Consider the following 19,819-nt stretch of genomic DNA (forward strand, 5'->3'; position numbering starts at 1 on the left):
ACGAGTGTCCTGCTCGGGTGCATCATGAAGGCGTTGTTGTGGCATCTGAACGAACAGATTACTTCACTGAGCTACAGGATCAGAAACCGTGAGTGGTTTGAGGAATGTAGTAATTGCATGTAAAATCACACTTGTGTGTCTGCCTGGTCCTAAAATGGCGGCCTGAAGGGATAACTACTGATTGACTATTCAGCTGAAGCTGACTTCAATACAATGTCCAGATAGCATCTAATTGCACCAGGTTGGACAGGGAATCCATTGATTGGGGCTACTTTACTGCAGCTTCAATGTTTGTAGAGTGTTTGGTGAGCGATTACTTATGCCTATCAGCTTCTATGCAGTGCCTGACTCTAATATGGCTTCTACAATGACCTAAGAACGTTCCAAAAGATTATTTAGAAGACCAGCAGACAAGAAGGCCTCTCTAATTTTGATATTCTCCTGCAGACCAATAGACCTCTCTAAAATGTGATGCTTTCTGTGCTACATTGCCATTTCAACCTCAATTTCAAATTGTACTACAGGCGTCGACATACAACATACAACATATAGCACTGGAGTTCTGGTGTACTGGCACTGGTACTGGTACTGGCATACTGATACTGGCATGCTGGCATACTCATCCCTCAGTGAATCACAACACAAGTGTGTCAGCGTATCAGCCAAACATCAACCAAACGTATTCATTCTACACCACAGCACAGCACCATTATACCACCATTGCACCATCCATCCATCCATTGCCAGAGCACCGCAGTACTGAGGCCATTGAGACATTGAGATCATTGAGCTCACTGTAAGGGCACCACTGCAAACGACTGCTTAATAAGATTACACTAAGGACACCCGTTCTGTGTCAACGGATCCACCGGTACACTGAAGAAGCACGGTACCACAAAAATGGCTAACAAAGAGATTAGGACAAACCTCAAAAGAATCAAGGCAAACCCGCCCAATCCAGACTCACCCACTAAAGGAAAACAGGACATCAGTACCACTATGCAAACCATATTAAATAAATTAGCAGAAGTCCACGAACTCGCTAAGTCCACAAAGGAAAACACTGATAGGATGCAGCCCGAGATTTCTGCGATCGGACATGACATCAGAGACATCAACGCTACAATAACAGAAACAGAATGCAGAATTAGCCAACTGGAAGATGCGGAGAACAAAATGAGTAAATCCCTCCAAGGCCTAACCATTACTACGTACTCACTCACGAAACGGCTATCAGGCCTGGAAGATAGAAACAGAAGGGGGAATCTGCACATTTTTGGTATCCTAGAAGGGGAGGAAGACCCTTCCGGATCATGCATCTCTTTTCTGGAAAAATGGTGTAATCAAGACACAAACCAAACTTTCAGTAAACCCCTGGAGTTTGATATAGCCCATAGGGTGCCAACAGGAATACTCGCAAATCAGAAAGCACCTAGACCAAGTGTGCAAACCTCTCCGCTATCAACATTTAGAGCTGATCCTCGCCTTCATGTGGAAAAATAACCACATTCTTCAGAAAAACAACAACATTTATATCTCGCAGGACTATAGTAAAGAAACTGTTGACACAAGAAAGGGCTTCCTGGTGCTCCACCCCAGATTAAGGGCCATGAACTACCAGTTCGCCTTCGGGAGCCCAGACAAATATTGCATCATGATTCAGGGGTCTTCACACTTCTTCACCGATCATCTAGCAATGAAAAGATTCCTCAACGGAAAAGATGAAACTCTTGTGGATGTCTCGGCCCCTGGGCCTTCTGCCACAAAAACTTGAGCTACCTTCGTATTGACAAGTGCACAATGGAAAAATAAAACTCTTTTGGTCATCTCGGCCCTTGGGCCTCCTGCTGCAAGAACTTGAGTTACCAATGTATTGTGCAAGTGCACTACTTTGAATCTTCTGTCCTCTCTGCAAGTTGTAAGCGATACATCTTAGGTTTGCTGGTTATAGGGCCCCGTGAAATTTTTCTACGAGACCTAGGTAAGAATTCCATGGCGTTATCAAGATAAGATAATATCAGCTAAATTGCTTAGTGTCCAATTGCCTCACTAGATTTCTCTGGCGTAATCCAGCTAGGTGTACCAGTGTAATGTTGCTAAGCGGCACGCTTACTAAGTCAAATGGCTGAAAAATGTATGTAATTGCAATCCCGTCGAAACACAGCTCTGGACTAGGTATAGATTTGTACTAAACTTGCCCGTTAATGTGATGACATGGCCCTGTCTAATCTCAGTCATGCTGTTAGTCCATACTGTTAGTCCACTGTGGTCCACTGTTAGTCCACTGTAGCAGATGACTCATTGTCTGAATATATACTCTCTTAGGTTTATAACACAATACACCACACAAATAGCACCTGATAAATGGTTATAGCAACTGGCTTGTTCCAGCCTGTTCCAATCTGCTCATACGTTTAAATGAGCAGTTCGTTTATTTCTTGCAGAGACCTTTATCTCAATCCAATTATTATTGTTCATGCCTCAGGGAATATGTTGGTCTCATGGGTTCAACATATACTAATCTGGTTCACCATGGGAGGGGAGTTCTCTTCCCCTGTCATCATGCTAGTTCACTACTTTGGGGGTTGGGCGGGTGGGATTGGGGTATGGAAGGGAGGGGGAAGGGGTTTAGACTTTGTTTTCCCTTATGAACTTGTTTTGCTTTTCTTTATCTGTTGTTATAATAATTTTTATTATCATTATTGTTTTCATCATTCAAATGTCAGGAATTGCAGTGATACCTTTGTTCATTCAGGTGGTCCCAAAACGGGAGGAGTGTCCACGATCCTACTCAGGGTAGCATCAGAGCGTATATTGATTCTATGATTCATACCAAAAGGAGGTCTACTCCCTACACATACAGTGAGAAAACGATCCATAAGGCTTCCCCTAGGTAGAGAAAAGCACACTACGACCATAACACACCTATCATGTCTCAGTTCTTACCGATAGCTATGGCCCAACACAACTTCAAGATAGTCTCACTGAATGTTAAAGTCATAAACCACCCAATCAAAAGAAGGAAGATTCTTGACTATCTCCACAAACAGAGGGGTGATGTAATCTTGGTACAAGAAACTAAAATAGACTCCAAACAATTCAACTCACTTAGAAATAGGTTTTACAGCGACGTTGCAGGTTCAGATGCAATAGGTAAAAAAAACGGTGTCCTGACTTTGGTAGCCAAAAAAGCCAACATGGACCTTGTTGCAAGCTCAACTGACACACAGGGTAGGTGGGTCACAACGAAATTGGTAAAGCATAACACGGAATTCTACATCACAAACATTTATTCCCCCAACAGGGACGACTCGGCCTTCTAGGAAGATCTCAGTAGACAAATTAAAACAATCCCAGACACCGCCATGCACATACTCGCGGGAGACTTCAATCTTCCTTAGACCCAGCCTTAGATAGGGACTCACGCTGTCCTTTTCGAGTCAAAGGTCTTACAAAGCTCGAAACAATTTATGTAAACGTTTTAACATGACTGACACTGACATGAGGTTACAGAATCCCACAGGTAGGGAATACACTTTTTATCCATCTCCCCATAATTCTTACTCACGCATTGATTACCTGCTTAACTCCAACAAAGAAGTAAACAGAATAGATCAAAGTTCCATTGAACCAAGAGTGATCTCAGATCACTCATGTATCAGTTTATCCATTACTGACCCGAAACCTTTTAAAAAAATATCCCTATGGAGATTCAATAATGAGGTATTAGATATAGATTCAAACAAACGAAACATTGAATGTGCGATCCATAACTACCTCATGGTAAATAAAATAGGAGACACTTCGGATCTCACAAGATGGGAAGCACTAATAAGCACTCTTACGGGTGAGATCATTAAAATGAGGTCCGCCATGAACAGGGACATCAACAGCAATCATCAAAAACTAGAAAAGGAGATATCTATACTGGAAGGGAAACACATTGCATCCAGAGAAACCTCTGGCTTGAATGGATTGGTGAAAAAGAAATATGAGTATAATAAAATAATAAGAGGACAGGGGTGTTGTTTAATAAATTAAAGAGCATTAGGCTCTGTGAATCCAACAAGGCGGGGAAGAGCTTAGCTTCCTACCTAAAATTCAAGCTACAGAAAAATACGATTAAGGCCCTACTGGACCAGAAGGGAGACGCTCACTCTGATCCTGACAAAATAGCAGAAATATTTAAGAATTTTTACAGTTCATTGTGTAGCAAAAACCACGAACTATGCACCCCTAAAGCCCAAAACTATTTAAGCAAATGTGACATACCTCAGAACAAGACAAGGATGAAATCAATGGCACAATATCTGCCAACGAAATTGGGGACACAATAAAATCCCATAAAGTAGGGAAGGCGCATGGACCTGACGGGTTCAAGGAAAAATTTACAAGTCATTTGCATCCATTCTGATTCCCCCCCTTCTAAACTTGTTCAATGAATTTAGTAAATCCGGCCAGATAAAAGGGACATCTGCAGAGGCTATCATAGCGGTAATGCCTAAGGAAGGGAAAGACCCATCAAAACCTAAAAATTACAGGCCTATATCCCTGATTAACATAGATTGCAAAATATATGCCATGATCCTTGCTAAACGTATCCAAAAATATTTATCCAAACGTATTCACCCTTCGCAGGTGGGATTTCTAAAGAACAGACTTTCTAGTGATAATACACAAACTTTATGTCACGCCTTGGAGAAAGCCAAACTCACAGACACCCCCACAGTAGCAATTACGTTGGATGCCGAAAAGGCTTCCGACAAACTAGATTGGTCCTACCTTAAAGCAAAACTTGAAAAATTCAATTTGGTAGATAATTTTATTTGTATGGTAATGACACTGTATTTTAACCCGTCCGCCAAAGTTATAGCAGGTGGGAGCTTCTCCTCATCTTTTAAAGCAGGGAACTAGGCAAGGATGCCCACTCTCACCCTCCTTATTCCTATCAGCACTAGAGCAATTCCTTTATCAGCAACGGAACAACAATCAGATCACAGGAATACGCTTTAACAACAACACGGTCAAAATAACAGCTTATGCAGACAACTTGTTAGTCATCTCTGTGAATGTGGAGTCTGCTATCACTGCCCTAATGTCCTCAATAGAAGACTTCTCCCTCGTATCTGGTTATAAGCTCAATAAAGATAAGACTGAGGTAAAACTGCTCAACCATCTTGGCGACAAAGAAATCATTGACAGCTCGGGCCTTACATGGTAACCAAATAGTATCAAATACCTAGTCTTAGACTTCACCAGAGACCTAATCACCAGTCTGCAGGCTAATGAGAATGTCCTCATCAAGAGAATTTCCACGTTACTAGACGGTTGGTCACCAAAATGTTTATCCTGGTGGGGAAGAGCAGAGACATTAAAAATGATGATCCCCCCATTAGTGAACTATATGGCCAGTATGTTGCCTACAACACTCTTTAATGAGTTCTTGACCAAGATTTACAAGATGTTCAACACGTTCCTCTGGCAAGGAACGAGACCCAGACTTTCCATGAAGAAACTTTAACTATCCTGAGAAAAAGGGGGTTTGGGCCTCCCAAACTTTAGGAACTATCAAACTGCGTATCTTTGCAAACAAGGATCTAACTGGCTATTAACTGACCCTGACTACATCCCAGTATGGGTGGACATAGAAAGGTCAATCATCAACAAAATCCCTTTACCTGCTCTCCTAACCATGGATATCTCTTCCATCCCTCACTCTAAATATATCATTCAAAATACTAAAAGAGCCCTACTTCACCTGGATCAAATGTCAGCGGTAAAAATCAACAAATCCAACTTTGCCTCTCTATGGCGTAACCCTTACCTGAAGGTAGATGGAGAAATGTTATTCTGGGAAAAATGGTTAAAAGATGTCTTAAATTTAGTCGAAGATCTCTTTACAGGGAAACTCCCTTCTTCTTTCTCCGATTTACAAACATGGTTTGGCTGAGACTCCTTCGATTTTTATACATTTCTGAAACTAAAGGCACTGCTCATGCTACATTCACAAATACCCACCATTGATCCTCCCAAGGATACTCCAGCTACAAAAGTCAGGACACACTGTATCTAAAATCTACAAACTCTTATCCCCAAAACCACGCACATCGCACTTGAAAAGCGAGATGAAACGGGAATCTGAATCTAATACTAGAAACATCCCCTTCGACTGGGACAAGATACATAAAACTCCATTCTCAAATAAAATCTTTCCAATACTATCCCAAATGAGACTCATGCTAATAAACAGAACATATTGGACCCCTGAAAGGATCTTTAAGCTTAACCTCAGCCAGAGGCCTATATGCTGGTATTGTAATGCACATGTTGGTGATTTAGCTCACATGCTCTTCCAATGTCCCATCCTACTAACATATTGGGGCAAAATATACAAGTGTATTAATAAAACATTCAATATTGACCCTCCCAGGGAATTCTCCTATATCCTTCTGGGATTTATAGACCCAATGGTAATTTGCAAAAGTCAATTTAGCAAATTCCGCCCACCCTTAATCCTTATAATGCATCGTATACAAACTTTTATCTCCTCAATTGTACGCCTGCAACGTAACCTTCTCATAGACCAACTGTAGAATGTGATTTATATAGACCACCTGTATCTCTAACATAACTGCAATTCCAACTGTCAATTAAATGGTATATTTTTATCTTTGTAGTTCTTCCTTGCTTTCTATTTTGTTATAATTATCAGTATAATAATCATTATTATTATTATTATTATTATTATTATTATTATTATTATTATTATTATTATTATTATTATTATTATCATCATTAATATTATCATTTATAATATTTATTTTCCTTGAAAATCCCCCAAAAATAATTTGAAAACAAAAAAATGAATTTGGATACTGCACCATACCCCACATCTGCAGCTAAAGGAATCTGAGGTGGGCAAGTAACCAAAGTGGAACAGTGAGAATACAGCGACCATTCATTTGATCATTTACAGCCACCTCAAGGCCTATTCCCCGGGGAGCCATTGACCAATGGGGTGACATATGTATTGAAAAGGAAAGTTTGTGCCTGGGAAAAGGGTTGTTTTGCCAGGTTGAAATGGCAGTTTTAAAACTGCACGCACAGGCTGCAATGGCAGACTTGAGGCATTTTTAAAGGGCTACTCAAGTGCGTAGCACAATAAGTGCTGCACTCAGCATAGGTGGTGACGTGAGGACATGAGGATGAAGCTGCGAGGAGCTTGGAGCAGAGCTGGAATGAGATGAATTAACGGAGGAGCTGCTGTTGACTCTGCGGCTCTACCTGCACCTCCCACCCCCTGCTGTGGAGGGCCTATCTGCTGTTTGCTGCTCTTGTTGCAGCCCCCTGCTGTGGCCACTGTTTCAGCTCCCTCGGTCCAGTGCTGACAAGACGTGGATGATGGGGAAAGGCAGAGAGCTGCATCGTAGCCTTTCACTCGCTCTGAGCCATCTGCCTGCAGTTCTTTCCTTGCTGCAGAGTTGCGTTGCCGTGAATGTGAACACGGTGCAGCAGCGCAGATGAGTGTAGCGAGTGTGGCTGCCAATAGTTGGCGGCCACAGAGTGACTGCCCCAGGCAAACAGTGGAGGCAACCCGACCAGGTTCGGGTGCAGCCTCTGTTCCTGCCTGGTGAGTCCGCTCTCAATAGGCTCACCATCTGCATTGGGATTGGCACCAGGCACAGCACCTGGCTCATCACCAGGTCAACAGAGGGCAACAGAGGCAACAGGGACCACAAACGTTTGCCCAGAAACTCGCAGGATTTCTAGGACTGGGACACTAACCACCGGCTTCACCAGCTTCATGTGCAAAGGTAATTGAGAGCTGGGAGGCAAGAGGGTTATCTGAGGATTCTCTGCTTATTATTTATTTATGTATTGATCTACTATTGCTCTCTCCCACCCCAAGCCCCTCTCTGGCCACCCCAGGCTGTTGGTCCCTTGTTTGGTTCTTATCATCCCTCCTACACACTGTGCTAGGCATAGTGGAGCAGCACTCATCCAGGCCCCACATTAGCCCCACATCAGCTACAAGTGGCTAGAAGTAGCAGGGACAGAGGGCCTGCAGCAGTTACAGTTGCAGTGGAGTTGGCCAGTTGGGGGAAGGGAGAAACAAAACGAGAACCTGATGTGGGATACTGGTGGTCACTGGAGGTCACTGAGACCATAAGAAGGTCAGTCCAACGGGCTCTATACCCAGAGTGAAGAGCCCGTACAAAGTGCTCAGCGGGCATATAACACCAGGTGATTGGTTGCTCCATTGGGTTTGACATTTCCATTTGTTACCTATTCTTAATATTCTGATAACCACAGAAACAGCAGGAACTTTTTTTTTTAAAACAAAAGAGCCATGCGCTCAGGTAAAGAAAGACCACCTTCTCCCCCCCCCCCCCCCAAAGAAGAAGAAAAAAAAATCAAGCTTCAACAAAATCAAAAGAAATTAAAGCAAAAACTATAGGGGGAACTAACCTTTAATCTCTCCAATTATTTGCATATTAGAAACCTCAATGAAAATTCCTCACAAATTTGATTTTACGAAAGACCTAACTGGAGATATGGTAATGTACAAACCGAAATGGAAACACATAGCCTATGATCTCCTATCAAACTAGAAAGTAAGACGCAAGCTGCGTGTCAGGGACAAGACTTGCAAGTCTTGGGTGTCTAAGATTACCAGGTGATAATAAAAACGAGGGCTTTGAAGGGAGGACATAACTGACTTGGAAATGTTAACATTAGCTTCAGCAACACAATTGCTACACGAATATTCAGACTGACCTGAAAGACCCATAATTAAACCTCACAAATTACTGATATCAGAGGCACCACTCCCTCTGGAAGTAACAGTAGAAATAAAAAAAGTGCAAAATTGCAATGGATTATATGCCCTACTCCCCTCAAATAAATCAGATAAACCAAGATCCACTAGTTTCAGGTGGTCAGGAAGCACAGCATAATACATTAAGTGGAAATATAACCCTTCCTTGCTTAAAATCCGAGACAAGGCTGGAAATGGAAAACAGCTTATGAGATAAGCTATGAGATCTTCAAAGAGGGGAAATATCATCAACAATGTAAGGGTGAATCCCAAATAAAACTTGATAATCTGCAGCTTTGGAGCACACCATGTGACAAAAATAACTGCAGCAAGAGTAATTGTTTAATTCAGTCAAAAATGAAAGATGAAGATCAATTAAACTCCTCATTTGTGACCAAAAGTCCATCACAATGTAACTATGAATTATTTCGAAGTTAAAATCTACTGATCTCAGGGAACACCAGAGATAGGGGCAACACAGAACATATTTTACAGAACTTCACATCTAACATTGGAAGCTCTAATGTATTAATCTAATAAAATGGATGTACAAATTGATCTTCTCAATGTTATGGCTAATTCTGTGGCAGGTATAGACCAAAAACTGGCCCCCTTAAACAACTTGACACTACACACACAAACACAAGCTACTGTTCCATGCTTAGGGCCCGAGTCACAAAGGTAAAGTGAGACGAAAGTCTAACTTAATGACTTTTGGCATTCACAAAGGGCATTTACTACTCGTAAATGCCCTTTGTGAATGCCAAAAGTTGAACTTTATGACTTTCAGTATTCACAAAGGCTATTTACGAGTAGCAAGGGCTCTTTGTCTCACTTTACCTTTGTGATTCAGACCCTTAGATTGCTTATGTGCTCTACTAAATAATAAATTGGCCACAATACCGGATGTTCTGGGCACTATTCTTGAGGACTTAAAAATTAGCCTACAAATTTCAGAGACTGATAAAAAAAACAGAAAAGGAAAAACAGAGGAATTAGGAACAAGCAAAAAGATAAAACTACAAACTAACGTGAAACAATTGGAATCATTGGACTTACAGGGTGAAAAACTGGAAAAGCAAATCATAATAACAGAAAAAGTTCTTGATCAGCAAGAAAGGTAGGTATTTAACATCAGTAAACAATATATGGTCCCACTTTAGGAAAATAGGAGATCAAGTAAACAAGCAGTCAACTTCTCCACCCTTTACTTTGACGAAAAAACAGGGAGAAAATAAAATGTTAAGCAAGAAATAAGATCAAAATAACTCAATAATTGCTACACCTCAAAAACAAACAACAAGATCAATGGGGAATAGTATAAACAGTCCTAATCAAAATAAAGAAAAATCTGGGAATGAGAACTGTAAAATTAAAGAAAACAATAAAAAGTATTCTCCACTATTTTACGAAGATTGGAGTAAAAATATTCTTACTCAGCAATGCAAAGAAAAGAGCGAGCTAGTTGAACAACATATTTGTGAATCACCGGAAAAACAAAAAAGCAAAATACAATGTCACAGACTCAAACTGGACACAGAAGGGATGAAATGAATGGAATGAAGAGAGAAGCCCTGTTATATGAAGCCCATGGACCAACATGGGATAGAATCATCCACACGAACCATGATACACTGATTAAATTGGATAAACTAAAATGATTGTATGACCAACAAAAATCGAGGAGGGTCAGTGTGGTGACACAGATGGATAAACTATTGAAAACCAGATACAAACAATACAAAGAACAATTAAGGTCCCACAAAGTCCAAAATAGTGTCATAGGAGAACTACAGATGAGTTTATCAAAGAAAGAACATATAACCATCTCAGCAGATAGAAGGAAGAAAATAATCAACAAACATATTGATAGTAAGATCCAGCTTATCTTCAAACCAGAATATCAGTCAAGGGGTAGGCAAGACACTCTGAATCTGCTAAATATTCTAAGACCTTTTCAAGCAATTCCTTCTCTTGGAAAAATGGCAGGTGAAAATGTAGAAGCTATTGAATTTCTTCCAAATAAAGAAGATCATCAATAAATGAGATTAATAACACTTAATTCCACACGTATATTAGAACTAATCATCAATGAACATGAAATCTTTTCAAATTGGGGAATAAAAATCAGTATACCCCCTCAATCTATATACCCCCCATTCACACTACATGAGAGAACAGAATATCAACAGAAAGATATAAACAACCAAGTATTTTCAATATTTAAAAACCCTACAGGCAAAACTACTAATTTACCAACAACAACAACAATTAATCAAGTTGAAGAAGAAAATCCTATAAAATTAAATCAAGGATGGCTGACAGCGGCCCTACACAGGGTAGTACACCCTTGACAGGAAAACCTAAGAGTGTTAAGGAGGAAGCATTCAATCAAAGAGAAGCTATATGATTATGTTCCTGGAATATAAATGGGGTACACGCTAAAATACTAAATACGTACCTATCCTCAATGTCAAGTATCTTTCAGGTTATATTCCTGCAAGAAACCTGCGCAACGCAATCACTGATGTTAGAAGGTTTTACAGGGTACTTTCTGCTGGCAATTAAACAAAGCAAATTGGGGTGCCCCAGTGGCGGTCTACCAATATTTATAGCAATAGACTTAAAATTGAAGCACAAACAAGTAATCATAAATGATAATAACATCCTAATAGTAGAATTACATTATATGGAAAAAAACTAACTACAAATACTATCACTCATACATTTATATTTAAATCCTGATATAGGAACTAGGAAGATTATGGCTTCTAATCTTACCAGCATTCTATTGCAGCAAGTGATTGGGGACCCACATGCCGAACTTATTATTTCAGGCGATTTTAACCTGAATCTGTTATGGTCATTTACTAGAGATAATGCAATACTACAACAGGACCACCTATGGGCAATACCTCAACAATAATTACCTCCGGTGAATAAAGCCTCAGGAGGAGTAGTTGGAAAAAATCTTTTAAAAGATCTAGAATCCTTGGGACTGAGAATTTTAAATGAGAGATTCCCCCAACACATACCGCTAGCATGGATATACCACGCACATGGTCACAAATCAAGAATCAACTATACAATAGTATCTTTGAATCTATTCCAGAAGATATCATCCTTCCAGGTTGCGAAAACAAATGGAAGTGATCACAGCAAACAAATATTGGACTTACAGCTCCAATGTACAGATACAAAAAATTTAGAACTCTTCCTGGAAAGACTGGAACAGTTAACTATAGGAGACTGTATTGGAAAGAAGACTCCAAAGTATTCACCAGTAAATTGGCACTCAAAATGGGTAAGGAAAGCTTTGAAGGGCATTCTTTCAATGTAACTGAAAGTTGGGCCCTTTTTATAAAAAAATGTGTCTCCACCTATGCATCGAAACCTTATTACAAACAACAACCTAGTAGTCAAGTTGAAGCAAGACATATAATTAAACTATCTTACACAGCCTGCCTCCTAAAATCAACCCCAGACTATTAAGACAGACAAACAAATGGCCAGATAATACAACCTTACGTTCCAACTTAACTATTACCTGAGAAAGTTAATTTGGGAAGAAAAAACTCAATTAAAAAAACAAAGACTCTGGGCAAAAGCACTATACACAAGTAAAAAGAACAACTCAAGAGATTTCTGGAAATTGATAAATGGCCTATCTAGTATCATCTAATTTAAGTGAAGCTGCCTGGTTAGGATTTTTAGCAATGTACTTGAATAATAATCTGGAAATGACACAAAATAATGCACATAATTGTATAGGAGGTGAAAAAAGAATTTTGAAAACTAATTAGCTATAACTGAAGATCAAGTATGTAAACTAATTTGAAAACAAAAATTTGGAGCCTCGGGCCCAAATGGGATTCCATTTGCTTTATATAAAGAAACCCCTGTTCTTTGGGCAGAATATCTTACAAAAGTAGTTAAGAAAACAGCGGAATCATTATCAATACCAGAAACATGGACGGGTTTGTTAATATCACCTTTATACAAAAAAAAGACTTGGCGCAGCCAGACAATTATCGATTAATTACATTACAAGACACAGATGCCAAAGATTGTACATGAGTCCTACTGTCAAGGCTATCTACATGGGCAACTGAGAAGCAGATAATCCCGCCTAATCAATCAGGTTTTATGCAAGGGCTGGGGACAGTGACAAATATACTAGTTCTCTCAGTACTAATAGACAAATACATAGCAAAGAAGCAACCATTTTATGTATGTTTTGTGAATTTTAAATCCGCCTTCGACTGTGTGCACAGTTGGTTACTCTGGGAAATTTGAAGATACAAGGAATACAATCTTCCCTTCTGAAAGTGATTAAACTATTATATTCGAACACCTTGGTTAGAGTACGATTATGTGATGGCTCATGTGTATCAAGAAAAATTGCAACCTTCTTAGGCCTAAAATAAGAATGGGTACTTGCCCAATGCCTTTCTCATTTGTGTTTATCAGACCTAACACAAGCCCTGGACGAGGTGAATGCTTACCCACCTAATGAGCTGGAAAGTTAGGGTTACAACGTCTGATAAATAGGTTATAAATATTTTCCTTGGCAAATGGCATGGTTATAAACGACACCAAGACCAAAGTAATGGAAGTCAACAAAAGCATATTGACAAAGTATAATCATAAATGGTACCTCCAAAATTGTCAACTAGAGCAAGTAAGAACATACACATACCTGTAAATACTTTTCGATGATAAAGGATCATTTCAGTCACACAAGATTGATTTGCAAAGGAGATGTAATTCCTTATTGATTGCATTTTGAACCTTGCAGAAGTCCCTAAGGGGACCTAGTTAGCTCCCACTTCTAAAAGTGATAAATGCAAAATTATTACCAAGTCTAACATATGGTTAGTGAAGCACTGTGCGGAAAGGACTCTATAACCATAAATAATGCCTTGACCAAAACCTTCAAACTACTTTCTAGCTCCCACACAATGCATCGTCCGCCCAAATTAGATTATAATTAGGGCTATCTAACCAGCTCATTGCTAGGAAAGGACAATTTATGAAAGTGTGGATAAGAATAAAAACAGATAGCACTAGTCAAATGTGCCACCTGTTATGGCAAAAAAACACAAACAAACCAAAAATCTCAATCTTGGAAGTATTTACAAGCTGCCTTAGATGAGGCGCCGGTGAATCTTCGTCCCCCACTTATTTCGGGTAAGGAGACTGGGAGCCTTAGAATGGGTATTCGAGGTGTCCTTAGAATACAGTTAGGCTTTGTTACGACCACAAAAAGAAGGTCACCAAGTGATGGATACATGGCTATATACTGTAGACTAAATATGAGAAAGCGGTTGTTTTTCACACTTTGTGATTTGATCTTTTTAGTCCATGGTTCTGTTCATTTACCATGTGATACTACTTGTACTTGCAGTTCCTTTTGAAAAGTCGAAGAGGAGATATAATCAGCGAAGACTTGTTGAAATCAGCATTGAAGTGGTATTTTTAATTTTGATCTTTCCACTTCAACTTCTGGCATGATGTATTCGAGGAACATTTAGATAAGGGTTTTAACACGGTGGTGTAGGTTTGTTGGACACACCCTATTAATAAAAGTGGGCGTATTATTTCATGTGTACACTTGTCTGACTTTATAGTTATACACATGATTGGTTACTATAGGTTTCGTTTTAATGTGCACTTTTCGGGTGTCAGGCCTTTTAGACCACCATTTCGAGCCACATAGAAATGTGTAATTAGCATGTTTTATAAGTTCCTGTATATAAATATATATATATGTATGTATATTAAGAATAGGGTTGTAAATAGTTGTGTATATACACGTAGGTAAATAAGTTTATTCAATTTTTTCAGGGGATTTTTTTTTGCAAAAAATGTTCTCCTTAAACGCCCTAGTCCTGATGAGGCCCGCTACCAGAGGGGCTGAAATGCATCGACTGTATTGGAGGACACCTATGTGAATCAAAAGAGATATATAAATATTTTGAGAGTCTAAAAAAACAGTGAGGTTGGAATTGCATACCTCGTTAGTCTTTATGGTGATCCTGTTGGATAGGAATGCTCTTGGTATAAGAAATAGAAAGCATCCTCTAATCACTAATAGGGCAAGAGGGAACAGTTGTTATTTGTTTTGATTAGATGGATACAACAAATTATTTGTTGTATAAAAAATATTGCATTGTACAGAAGAATTGCTGTTGTATATATGCATACATGAAGAATTAAAAAAATACGTATATATTCAAAAAAGTTCTTTATCTCAAAAGTGTTATTTGAGATTGTTGCTTTTTTGAACTGCTTATGTGGACGATGATTTAAAATTACTTTTGATTGATCTAGAAAGTAAATTGCATAGGAAGGAATAATTTGAGTGTTTCTTCGGCTTAATATTCAGTAGCATATTTGTTCCAAAGCATTATTTTACATAAATGTTGTTTTATCTACCCAGATGCTGTTGGGTTATTTGGGTTACCCCTTTGATATATTGGTCTTAGATGAATACTCAGCACATGCCCTTTGGGATATGCCTATGACGACAGAATATTTTAAAAAGACTATTAGTAAAATAACAAAACAATTATTGAGGCACAAAGGTAAAGAATCCCTTGCAAAACGATCACATGCATAGATACTCATTAATGAGTACAAATCTGCCAAACCACAATCGTACTTAGAAACTCCTTGGTCTATAAATAAAAAAAAAAAAAGAATTAAAAGCACGATTTGACCTTTTCCCAAGATCATCTGACACAATGCCATGGCTGCACACAACCAAACTGATGCCTTGTTGATTAAGTAAAAAAGGAGAAGAAAATATGAACTATTTTATGTGCATATGCCCAAAGTTGAAAGAAAAAGAGCGACACTTAAAAGACATTTTAACGCCCACAGAATACCATCTTGTATAAAAGCACACATGAGATGTCCTAAATCAACTGACATAGTTTTGAACTATGCATTTGTAAAATTCATATTAATGATAAAAAATAAATTGGACTCTGATGATTTCACGTAATCAAAGAGAACAAATGGGACATGTTTAATAGTGAATTTGCACAGTAACATTTGCACTATTCAGATATGGGCAAAAAAAAGAAAAAAATCACATTTAATAAGTGGAATTTTATAAATTTCATGACGATTTGCTACATTTTAAAACTTGTTTTTTTTTCCAATTAAAATAATGAGTGTGGTCCCGATTCACAGAAGTAATCTGAGACACAATCCTAAGCGTACTACTTTTGGTATTCACAGAAGGCATTTAGTAGTAGAAAAGTTAAGATTTTGTCTTAAGTCTGTCTTAAGTCTGTCTTAAGTTTGTCTTAAGTCTGTCTTAAGTCAAACTTAAGACAGAATCCTAATTTTACTACTACTAAATGCCTTCTGTGAATATCAAAAGTAGTAAGTTTAGGATTTTGTCTCAGCTTAGTTCTGTGAATCGGCCCCTATGTTTTTATCCTAAATGTGCATTTTTTAATATGGATTTTTTTTGCTTTTACATATTGTAAGATTTTAAATAATCAAACAATAAAAATTAATTTAATTTAATTGAATAACCTTTAATTTACAGGACCTGTGTACATGTAGTACCACTTTACTAGGGACTTATAAGTAAATCAAATATGCTAATTTGGGATAGCCAATATTGCCATGTTTTTAGGAAGAAGCATGTTAGACTTGACAGCCTTAGGGTGGTCTTCCCCTCAACTTTTTGTCTACCTGCTCTCCTTTTTCTGACTTCATTTTTGCTTTTTATGAGGACTCTGTGCACTTTACCACTGCTAATCAGTGCTAACATGTTTATGTTCTTTCCCCTAAACATGATAATACAGGCTCATACCCAATTGGCATATTTAATTTACTTATATGTCCCTTGTAAAGTAGTACTCCCTGTACCCAGGGTATGTAAGTTAAATGCTCCTGGTGGGCCTGCAGCATTGATTTTGCCACCCACTCTAGTGGCCCTTTAACCATGGCTCAGGCCTACCATTGCAGAGCATGGATGTGCAAGCTACACTGCCATATCGACCTGGCAATATAAACCTTTAGCTGGCCCAAACCTTCCCTTTTTAAACATATATGTCACCCCAAAGGTCAGTCCTGGACAACCCAGAGAGTAGCAGGGCATGTACGTTTAAGTTTTACATGTCCTGGTATTGAAAAACTAAAAAAAAACAGTTTTCACTACTGTTTGCCCAATTTCTCCCATAGGATATAATTGGGATTACCTTATTACATTTTATAAGTGTAATTTCCAAATGGAAAGAACTAAACCCTTTAGGTCTGTTGTCTCTGGAATCACAATTTAAACTCCAAACTTATTGTGAAGTCAGATTTTAAATTGTAATTCTGAAAATGCCACTGTTATAAAGTTGGCATTTTCTTGCTTTAGCCATTTGGTGTCTGTAACTTGTCTCTGATCACATCACTGGGTGTAGTTGGCTGTTGGGCTTCATATATTCCTCCTAGATAGCCACACACAATTTGAGCCTAGGTGTGACTTGATGGGCTATCCAGGCAGGATGGGAGGGAGGAGCTGGGTACAGCCTCACTTACATGTGAATAGGCTGCGTCCTGTCCACACACAAAGGGCTGCATACCCCCCTGTAGTGAGTCTGGAGCCAAGGAAGGAAGGGAGGACCCCTATGCACTTCAAAAGCACATCTTTGAGGTCTCCCCTCTTCAAAGGCACCATAATGTATAAATACTGGACCTCAGATACCACCACTTCAGTACACTTCTGGACCTGAGGGTACTCAGACAGAAAGCAGGATTGCTGAGCTGCGGAAGGACTGCCACTGCTGGACGTCACTCTGCTGGACTCATGCTTTGCTGTGCTGATCTGCTGCCTTCCTGTCTGGGCGAGAAGGACTGGACCTGCATCACTTGACCCAGGAACCCAGAGAGAATCCAAGGGCTAGCTAGCTGGATTCCTGATCTGAAGTCACAGGGACATAGCAGGCTATCAACCCCCGCACCAGGGCTCTGCCATCTGTGAATCTACCATGCCAAGTTGTGCTACACTCAGTCATGGACCCTTGGAAGTGGACTTAAGGTGCTTGCCAGTGGAATCAATGCATATTTACTGCTGAGCAATACATCCAGAGCTGAACTGACACATCTTTTTGGCTGAGAGGTGCATCCCTGAGTAGGACCTCTACATTTCCACTGCTGCATAGATTGGATAATTTGCGGAAGATGCGCATCTCTGCACCTTCTGCATCCTGGGACCAATACATCACCTTCAGAATCACCGCTGCTCGACTTTTTACTCAGTGCAGGCTACTCTCATCCCTTGTCAACGGCAGCCTTGACTTTGATGTTGCAGCTCCAATTTGCAGCTTGACGGCTCATCGAAATCGGTGCATTGCATCTTCTGCGCCTCATATCCTCAACACCAGGCTTTGTATCACAAGTCCTGTCAACAAGTTCCTCACCTTTGACACAGCAGGACGTTGTTCCGCAGCCTTGTCACATCACAGGGCCGGTGCATTGCCTCTTCTGCATGACTCATCTTCTACATGGAGCCACACAACGTTCCGCAACAAAGATATAGGGTACTTTCTTCAGCTGGCTTAATTAGGGCTCTGTAGCTGGCCCATGCTCCATCATGGTCGGCCTGAACGTCTGACTTTGTCTGGTCTGGAGCGGCCAGATATTTCCCAATAGTACTTTTTCCTTTTTGGCGCTATCTTACATTATAAACTTTAAAAATTAATATCTCCAGTTCTACTGATTGGACTTTTGTCATTTTGGTCCTATTTTACTTATTAAAGTCATAGCTATTTTTTTAACTTGGTGTGGAATCTTTGTGTGTGGTGTTTTCACTGATTTACTGTTTGAAGTGTTGCACAAATACTTAGACACTGCCTCTAAAGTTAAGCTGACTGCTTTATGCCAAGCTACCAGAGGGGGAGCACAGGGTAATTGAGCGCTTGCCTTTGTGAACAAATGTTCATTGGATTTAATACTCTTGATTATTGAGGAACTATCCAAAACATTAAATGAACTGAACACCGAAACTGAACAACAATGTTAGAGTTCACGAAACAAACTGAAGCTGAGAATTGGCAGAAAATAATGAGTTACATCAACATAGAATTGGAGCAATACACTAATAAAATAAATGTCTATAAAGTAAAAACATTAAAAAGAGATAACATTGGTTTATTTAAACACTGCAGCCAGGAGTACAGCAGACAGACACAGGTCTGAGGACTCACTCAAAGTACAATCGTTTTGAGAGTATTTTTATAAATTTCTTGACTCATCATAAAACAGTTCATAGATCCTGTTTAGCGTGAGGAATGTAGACCTAGTCATGGAGTCATAAATTACTTCCACCTTATGAAAAATGCAGGTGGGTCTCAACCCTGTGTGGACACAATGAGGGCCAGTGGATTATGTGTCCAGATGTCTGGCATGGGGGGCATGTATTTGCTGCATGTGCTGTGTGTGCTGTATCCTGATTGGCTGTGTGTTCCTAACTCTATGTGACATCTAACCTTATGGTATTTTGGAAATGCGTGCCCCTCCGGCCATATGTGTTTTATTGGGGCCAAACTCCCTGGACCGTTATGATGTCACTGCCTATCTGTGGAACAAATCTGTGTTTTCCTGTTTGCGTGTTTGTTCTGCTGGTTATGTGCCACCCCAACTCTGATCTGTCAATCAGTAGTTTAGTTCTAGGTCACAAGGCCTGCCTGACCACGTATTTCTGACTCGATGTTGATGGAGAGGTCATATCAGGCGATTTCCACAACAGTGATTCGATTTCATTTTTATGCATGCATGTATCATTGGGTACATCGACATCAACATTAACAAAACCATTTACATCCTTCCAATTATAATTGCTCCAAAGAGGTGCATCTCATGTACCAACATATCACTCTAATGAGTTAGAGGCATAAATTAGAGTGTTCAAATTTTTGCAAACCCTTAAACTTCGTCACTTCTTTGAAACTGTCATTGAAGAACAACCATTTATTTATGTATTTATTTATT

Source organism: Triturus cristatus, chromosome 2_2, assembly GCF_964204655.1.
Source record: "Triturus cristatus chromosome 2_2, aTriCri1.1, whole genome shotgun sequence".
In the NCBI taxonomy this organism is placed as follows: domain Eukaryota; kingdom Metazoa; phylum Chordata; class Amphibia; order Caudata; family Salamandridae; genus Triturus; species Triturus cristatus.